We start from the raw sequence: 8,796 nt of genomic DNA, 5'->3' as shown, positions 1-8,796 counted from the left end.
AATCGATAAACCATTGGCATATCTAACAAAAGAAAAGAAAGAGAAGATCCAGATCACAAGAATTGTAAACCAGAAGGGTGTCATCGCAACAGAACCGACTAAAATAAAAAAAAGATACTGAAAAAATGTTATGAAAAACTGTACTCCAACAGATTTGAGAACCTAGAAGAGATGGACAAGTTTCTAGAATCACAAGACCCACCTAACTATCCCACTCATAGATAGAATACTTGAACAGACGTATAACAAAAGAAGAAATTGAACAGGTCATAAAACAAACTTCCCACAAAGAAAAGCCCTGGCCCTGATGGATTCACTGGAAAATTCTATCAAATATTCAGAGAAGAGTTGACACCTATGCTACTCAAGCTATTCCAAAATGTAGAAAAAGATGGAATATTCCCAAACTCATTTTATGAAGCAAGCCTAACACTAATACCAAAACCAGGGAAAGACAACACTAGAAAGGAAAACTACAGAGCAATATCCCTCATGAACATAGATGCAAAAATCTTTAACAAAATCCTGGCCAACAGAATCCAACAACATATCAAAAAATAAATACACCTGGACCAAGTAGGATTCATACCAGGTTTACAAGGGTGGTTCAACATCAGAAAAACAATCAATGTATTCTACCACATAAACAAAACAAAACAAAAGAACCATATATCAATCAATGCCGAAAAGGCATTTGATAAAATCCAACATCCATTCCTGTTCAGAACTCTCAGCAAAAGAGAGATAGAAGGGAAATTCCTCAACATAGTAAAGGGTATATATACAAAGCCAACATCATTATTAATGAGAAAGACTCGAGGCATTCCTCTTATGAGTGGGAACCAGACAAGGATGCCCTCTATCACCACTTCTAGTTAACATTGTATTGGAAGTCCTGGCCAGGGCAATAAAGCAAGAAAGACAAAAGACATACAAATTGGCAAAGAGTAACTAAAACTATCTCTATTCATGAATGATATGATCCTGTACATAGAAAATCCAGGGGATTCAATAAAAATAACCACTGGAACTAATAGAGAGGTTCAGCAAAGTGGCAGGATACAAGGTCAACATACAAAAATCAGTTGGATGCCTCTACACAAAGAGTCCTCTGATAAAGAAATAAGGGAAACAATACCATTTACAGTAGCTACTAAAAAGATAAAATTTCTAGGAATAAACCTCACCAGAGACAGAAAAGACGTATACAAAGAAAACTACAAAACACTGCTACAAGAGACAAACAACAAGGGCACTACATAAATGGAAGAACCTACCTTGTTCATGGAAAGCTAGACTGAATATTGTGAAAATGTCAATACTACCTGAAGCAGTCTACACATTTAACGCAATCCTGATCCAGATTCCAACAAAATTTTAAGGACATGGGAAAACCAATTACAGATTTCATATGGAAAAGAAAGAGACCTCAGATAAGCAGAGCACTCCTGAAGAAGAAAAACAAAGTGGGAGGTCTCACACTCCTGGATCTTAAGAACTACTATGTGTCACAGTAGTCAAAACAGCATGGTATTGGTACAATGATAGACAGATAGACCAATGGAACAGAATTGAAAGTCCAGGTATAGACCCATCCATCTATAGACAACTGATCTTCAACAAAGGTTCAAAACCCATTAAATGGGGAAAAGACAGCCTCTTTAACAAATGGTGCTGGCAAAACTGGATATCCATCTGCAGAAAAATGAAACAGGACCCATACCTCACCCCATACACAAAACCAAACTCAAGCTGATCAAAGACTTAAATGTAAAACACAAAGCTATGAAATTCATCAAAGATAAAATAGAGGCAAACCTAGGAGCCCTAATTTATGGCATAAATAGACTATAAAGCATAGCCCAGGATATGCAGGAGGTAGAAGAGAAGCTAGATGACTGGGACCTTTTAAAAATTAATTCTTAAGTGCATCGACAGACTTAGTCAAAAGGGTAAAAATCTTTTCCCAATCTGTAGGTTGGGAAAAAGTATTTGCCTATGGCATAGCTGATAAAGGACTTAATCTCCAAAATCTATAGAAAACTTCAACACCTCAACACCAAAAAGACAACCCAATTCACAAATGGGCCAAAGACTTGAACAGACACTTCACCAAAGAAGATACACAGGCAGCCAACAAACACAGGAGAAATTGCTCACGATCATTAATTATTAGAGAGATGCAAATAAAAACAACAATGAGATATCATCTTACCCCAGCAATAATAGCAAAGTTCAACAGGTCAGAAAATAACAAATACTGGCAAGTTTATGGAGATATTGGAACTCTTGTGCTCTGCTGGCGGGATTGTAAAATGGTATAACCATTGTGGCAAACAGTATGGTGTTTCCTTAAAAAACTGAAAGTAGAAATACCATTTGACCCAGCAATTCCATTACTAGGAATATATCCTAAAGAGGTGAGAGTTAGGGCATGAACAGACATATTTACACCTATGTTCATTGCAGCACAATTCACTATAGCAAAGAGATGAAAACAACCTAAATGCCCATCAACGGATGAGTGGATAACCAAATTATGTTACCTGCACACAATGGAATACTATGCTACTTTAAAGAACAATGAGGGATACACCCAGAGGACATTATGCTGAGTGAAATAAGTCAATTGGAGAAAGACAAGTGCTGTATGAGCCCATTACTGTAAAAAGACAAAGAAGGGTTTGCTTGGGATAGGGAACTCACTTTGTAGATTACCAGGATGGGGAGGGAAGGGGAAGTATTAATTTTGGGCTAGTTGGGGCCCATACACTGATGTGGGTGGGGGAGGGATATACGGAAAGGATCTGTGACCACCATGATAACATTAGGAAATGGGAGGGCACTGAATTGTGCACATAAGAGATAGACGACAGATGGATGCTAACACCAACCAACGTGTCTACAATCCTGCATTACCATTAACACCAAACACCAGGCTACAGATAAACACATAAACACCTGAGAGGATCAGATGGGGGTCAGTGAACGGGAGTATACCCTAGACCAAAGATAGATTCAGCTGAAGCTAATCTTGCACAGACACCAGTGATACAAAATACCTGCAATCCTTACAGAAACAATAGAAGACAGACACAGAGTAAACCCTCACATACACCCAGACACTATGGGAGAGAGATCCGATAGATCTACCATCTCAGGACCATAGTACTAGGGGACACCAGACTCAGTTGGCACAACAAAATACCTAAAAAGCCTTGTTCCGCATCTTACATTGGTAAGTAGTAACTGGCGTCTTAAAAGCTTTCAAGTGGCCATCTAAGATGCAGCTAATGGTCTCCTAGCATTGGAAGCGAAGAAGAATGAAAAAAAAAAAAAAGGCATTTGAAAGCAATCAGCCCTAGGACACGATGGCCCTTGAGACCAGAAGAACTAGATGGTGCCTGGCTACCAGTGCCAACCACTCAGGAAAGGATCAAATCTGGAGATCCTGGATAGAGTGGAAGGAAAAATGTGGAACAAAATCCAAAAACTCAATAATGACCAGAATTACTGGTCAGATGAAATCTGATGAGACCCCCAATACTATGACCCTGGAATATATTCTGCATCTGGAATAAAACACACCCCCAGGGGCTGGCTCTCAGCCCAATAGTTAACAAGATGTACACCCAGACCACTCAACCCAGGATGACGCACACACAAACTCTTTGGTAATATATCCCTTATAGCAATGGACCACAGCGCACCAGAGGACCAACATTCAAACTGACGAAATGCAGGACAAGCAGTAGTGCATAAATATGAGGGGCACAGAAGGAGGGTTACTGGGTAGCAGGGGAGGAGACTAGGTTAGGGTTGGACATGGTAAATGGGGAATGAAACTAAATGTACATTTAACGTTGAATGTAAAACAACCTCTTAAAATAAAAATAAAAAAAAATTTAAAGTGGTGTATTAAAGTCTCCTACTATGACTGTGGAATCATCTACTTCTTTCTCTCAATGCTGCTAAAGTTTGATTTATGTATTTTGGGGCCCTTTCATTGGGTGCATAGATATTTATTATGGTTATGTCCTCTTGTTTGACTGATCCCTTAATCATTATATAATGTCCTCCCTTGTCTCACGGTAATTTTTGCCTTAAAGTCTATTTATCAGAAATTAATATTGCCACTCCTACTCTTTTTTCACTGTCATTTGCTTGATATATTTCTTTAACAATCTTTAATTTTTAGTCTATTTTTGTCTTTGTGTCTCAGGCATGCCTCTTGTAGACAGCATATTGATGGGTCATGTCTTCTTATCCATTCTGCAACTCTGTCTCTGGATTGGTGTGTGTAATCCATTTGCATTCAGTGTAATTATCAACAAGTATGAATTTACTGCTGTCATTTTGTTATGTCCTTTTTTATGGTGTTTCTGATTTCCTTGTTCCATATAATTTTCTGTGCTGAGCTCATTTTGTTTATGAATTTTTAAATAATTTCCTTTGTAGCTATTGTTTTCGTATAAGCTATATATTTGTGCCTTTCCTCTTTTTTATTTAAATGAGTTTATTAATGTTCTTTGCGGTTACCCTGCGATTTATTATTTTATTCCCAGGTGTGAAACAGTCCATTCTATGAGAAAATTGCCTTGACTTCCTTTCCATTTGGAAGTTCTGTAACTACACTCTTTATTCCCTTGTTTTACTTTGTAGTTGTCCTCATTTACAACTTGAGGTCTCAGGTTCGCTCTCTGGTAAGTTTATTTTACTTTGGTTGCTTCTATATCTGAGTTGATTTCTGCATTATGTTGTCATGTGTGTTAATCATCAGTTGTTGTCTGCTGTTATTGGTTCTCTGTCCAAAGGACTTCCTTTAGCATCTCTTGTAAGGTTGGTCTGGTTTTCACAAATTCCCTTACTTTCTGTTTACCTGGAAATGTCCTAATTTAACCATCATATTTGAGGGACAGTTTTGCTTGTTAAATAACTCTTAGTTGGCAATATTTTGTCTTTCAGTGTGTCATGTATGTTATCCTATTGCCTTTTCACCTGTATTGTTTCAGACAAGAAAGCAAAGCTTAGTCTCATTGCTTGCACTTTGTAGGTAACTTTTAATATTTCCTGTGCTGTTTTCAGGACTCATTCTTTGTCTTTGGTTTTGGAAAGTTTGATTACGATATGTCTTGGTGATCTTCTTTTGGGGTCTACCCTGCTTGGGGTTCATTAAGCTGGAATGTGTACCCTCTCATCTCTCATCATATTAAGGAAGTTCTCTTAAAAAAAACCTTTGACAGTGTTCTTTGTGGTTTTCTTTGTCTCCTCCTTTTGTGGAATTCTAATCACATATACCGACTCGACGGCACATAACAACAACAACAACAACAATCACATATAAGTTATTCTTGATGGTATCCCCACATAAATCTTAGGCTTTCTTCTTCTACTTTTTTCTTTTTTCCTGATTACTCCCTTAACAAAATAGTATTGAGAGATTTATCTTCAATCTCACTAATTCTGTCTTCCTTTGATTCAGTTCTACTCCTTTGCCCTTTCAATGTGTTGTTATCTATTTATGAAACCTTAGTATTAATCTGGATTTCTATTCGCTGTTTTTGTATGGTGTCTGATTTTTCATTTATTTTTCCAGTGTTTCTTGTATTGTTTTCCTAGATTGTTCTAGAGTTTTGTCTGTATTTTCCTAAATTTTGTCAATATTTTCCTTGATTTTGTTAGTATTTTCCTGGATCTGTCTCTCTATCCACTGAAGGTGCCTGAATATAATTGTTTTGAATTCCTTATCAGGTAGTTCCAGTGCTGCTTTTTCAAAACACAGGGACATTTTCTGGATCTGTATTATGATCCCTTCTTTATAGCACTTTATCTTCTTTGTGTGAACTGGAGTTGTCAATTGTCTCTGAGAAATGATGATGTCATTGTATTTATATTTAATTGGTATTGGTGTGATCTGCCCAGATTTGTTATTTGTTTTGCTTTATTTTGTTTTAATATATCTGAGTGAGTGGGGCTGGTGTGCTACTCTGTTTGCTAGTTTGGCACCAATGACTGAAAACCAGAGGAATTGTGGGATGACATCAAGAACATCATCCATGAAGAAAGCAAGAGGTCATTGAAAAGACAAGAAAGGAAGAAAAAACCAAAATGGATGTCAGAAGAGACTCTGAAACTTGCCCTTGAATGGAGAGTAGCTAAAGCAAATGGAAAAAATAACAAGATAAAGGAGCTGAACAGAAGATTTCAAAGAGCAGCTTGAGAAGCAAAGCCAATTATCATAATAAAATGTGCAAAGACTGGGAGTTAGAAAACCAAAAGGGAGGAACATGCTCAGCATTTCTCAAACTGAAAGACCTGAAGAAAAAAATTAAGCCTTGCATTGCAATATTGAAAGATTCTATGGGGAAAATATTTAGTGATGCAGGAAACATCAAAAGACAATAGAAGGAATATACAGAGTCACTGTACCAAAATGACCTGGTCAATCTTCATCCATTTCAGGAGGTGGCATATGATCAAGAGCCAATGGTACTGAAGGAGGAAGTCGAGGCTGCACTGAAAGAATTGATGAAGAACAAAGCTCCAGGAATTGACAGAATACCCACTGAGATGTTTCAACAAACAGATGCCCTCCTGGAGACACTCACTCAGCTATGCCAAGAGATGTGGAAGACAGCTACCTGGTCAGCTGACTAGAAGAGATCCATATTTGTTCCCATTTCAAAGAAAGGTGATCCCACAGAATGTGGAAATTATCAAACAATGTCATTAATATAACATGCAAATAAAATCTTTCTGAAGATAATTTTAAAATGGTTGCAGCAGTATATTGACAAGTTCCAGAAATGCAAGCTAGATTCAGAAGAGGATGTGGAACAAGGAATATCATAGCTAATGTCAGATGCATCTTAGCTGAAAGCAAAAAATACCAGAAAGATGTTTACTTGTGTTTTATTGACTATGCAAATCATTCGATTGTGTGGACCACAAAAGATTAATGGATAACATTGAGAAGAATGGGAATTCCAGAACCCCTGATTGTACTCATGAGGAACCTGTACATAGATCATGAGGCTGTCATTTGAACAGAACAAGGGGATACTGCATGGTTTAAAATCAGGAGGGGAGTGTGTCAGGGTTGTGTCCTTTCACCATATTTATTCAATCTGTATGCTGAGCAAATAATCCGAAAAGATGGACTGTATGAAGAAGAGCATGACATCAGGATTGGAGAAAGACTTATTAACAACCTGTGATATGCAGACAATACAACTTTGCTTGCTGAAAGTGAGGATGACTTGAAGCACTTACTGATGAAGATTAAAGACTACAGTCTGCAGTATGGATTATATCTCAATATAAGGGAAACAGAATCCTCACAAGTGGTCCAATAAGCAGCTTCATGGTGGATGGAGAAAAGATTCAAGTTGTCTAGGACTTCATATTACTTGGTTCTACAATCAATGCCAACAGAAGCAGCAGTCAAGATATCAGATGACATATTGCATTGGGCAAATCTACTGCAAAAGATCTCTTTCAAGTGCTGAAGAGCAAAGATGTCTCCTTGAAGACTAAGGTGTGCCCAACCCAAGCCATGATGTTTTCAGTCACCTCTTATGCATGGGAGAGCTGCGTAGTAAATAAGGAAGACCAAAGAGAAGTTGATGCTTTTGAGTTGTGGTGTCAGAGAAGAATGCTAAGAGTACTAAAATGCTAAAAGGACTAGCAAATCTGTCCTGAAAGAAGTGCAGGTGGAATGCTCCTTGGAAGTGAGAATGGCCAAACTTCATCTCACCTACTTTAGTTATGTTGTCAGAAGGAACCATTTCCTGGAGAAGGATTTTTGTTTTGGTTACCTTGTGCTACTCTGACAGGAATAGACCAAAAGTGGGATGGCTTTAACAAATAGGAATTTATCCTCTTACAATTTTGGAGGCTCTAAGTCTGAGTTCAAAATGCCAGGCTCTAAGGGCTGGGTGAAAGCCCCTCAACCTTGGGCTTCAGCTCTGCCTCCTGCTCCAGGCCCACTGAAGCTGGAGGCTTTTCTTCACTTAGACAGCTGTTGGGTTTTGAGGCTGACAAGCCCAAGGTTGATAAGCAAAAAGGCACAGTCCCAATGTGACCAAACAATATGGTAGGCCACTCATTCAAGTCCAGAAGAAGTCCCAAGATCAGCAGGGCATGGCAGGTTGTTGAACAATGAATGACTTGGCTACATGCAGGGTTCAAGTGTGCCAGAAGGCTAGAGACCACACCCAAAGCTGCTGCTTATATACAGGAGGCAGACCACATCCCTAAAGCAGGTACTCAGCTGCTTGTGGTAGATCCCACCATGGAGTTGATTGTCAGTCTCATCATGGGGAATAACTACCACCACTGCTCAGCCACTCAACCAGGCCCAGCCAAGGTGACACACAAACATAACCACCACAAATATGATGCTTGGTAAAGTGGAGGGTCAATGAAGAAAGGGAATGCCCTCAACAAGATGGATTAACACAGTGGCTGCAACAATGGGCTCAGGTATAGCAAGGATCATGAGGCAGGCACAAGACTGGGCAGTGTTTTGTTCTACTGTGCATAGGGTTGTTATGAGTCAGAGATGACTCTAAGGCACCTAACAACAACAACAACAGGGTGTAGATCTGCCATCTTGTTATTTTGCTGTGTTTATTCTGGTTTTTGTCTCTCTGTTTTCCTTCTCCCACCTTCATGTGCATTCCATGAACATTTTTCAGTATTACATTTGGATTTATCTGCCGGGCTCTTTTTTTTATTATTATTTATTGTGATTTGGGTGAAGATTTACAGAGCAAATTCACTTTCCATACAGGA

This window comes from Orycteropus afer, unplaced genomic scaffold (genome assembly GCF_000298275.1).
Source record: "Orycteropus afer afer isolate SDZICR_OR568_19922 unplaced genomic scaffold, OryAfe1.0 scaffold00006, whole genome shotgun sequence".
Lineage (NCBI taxonomy): Eukaryota > Metazoa > Chordata > Mammalia > Tubulidentata > Orycteropodidae > Orycteropus > Orycteropus afer.
The sequence above is the reverse complement of the archived record's forward strand: the minus strand, read 5'-3'. Positions refer to the sequence as shown.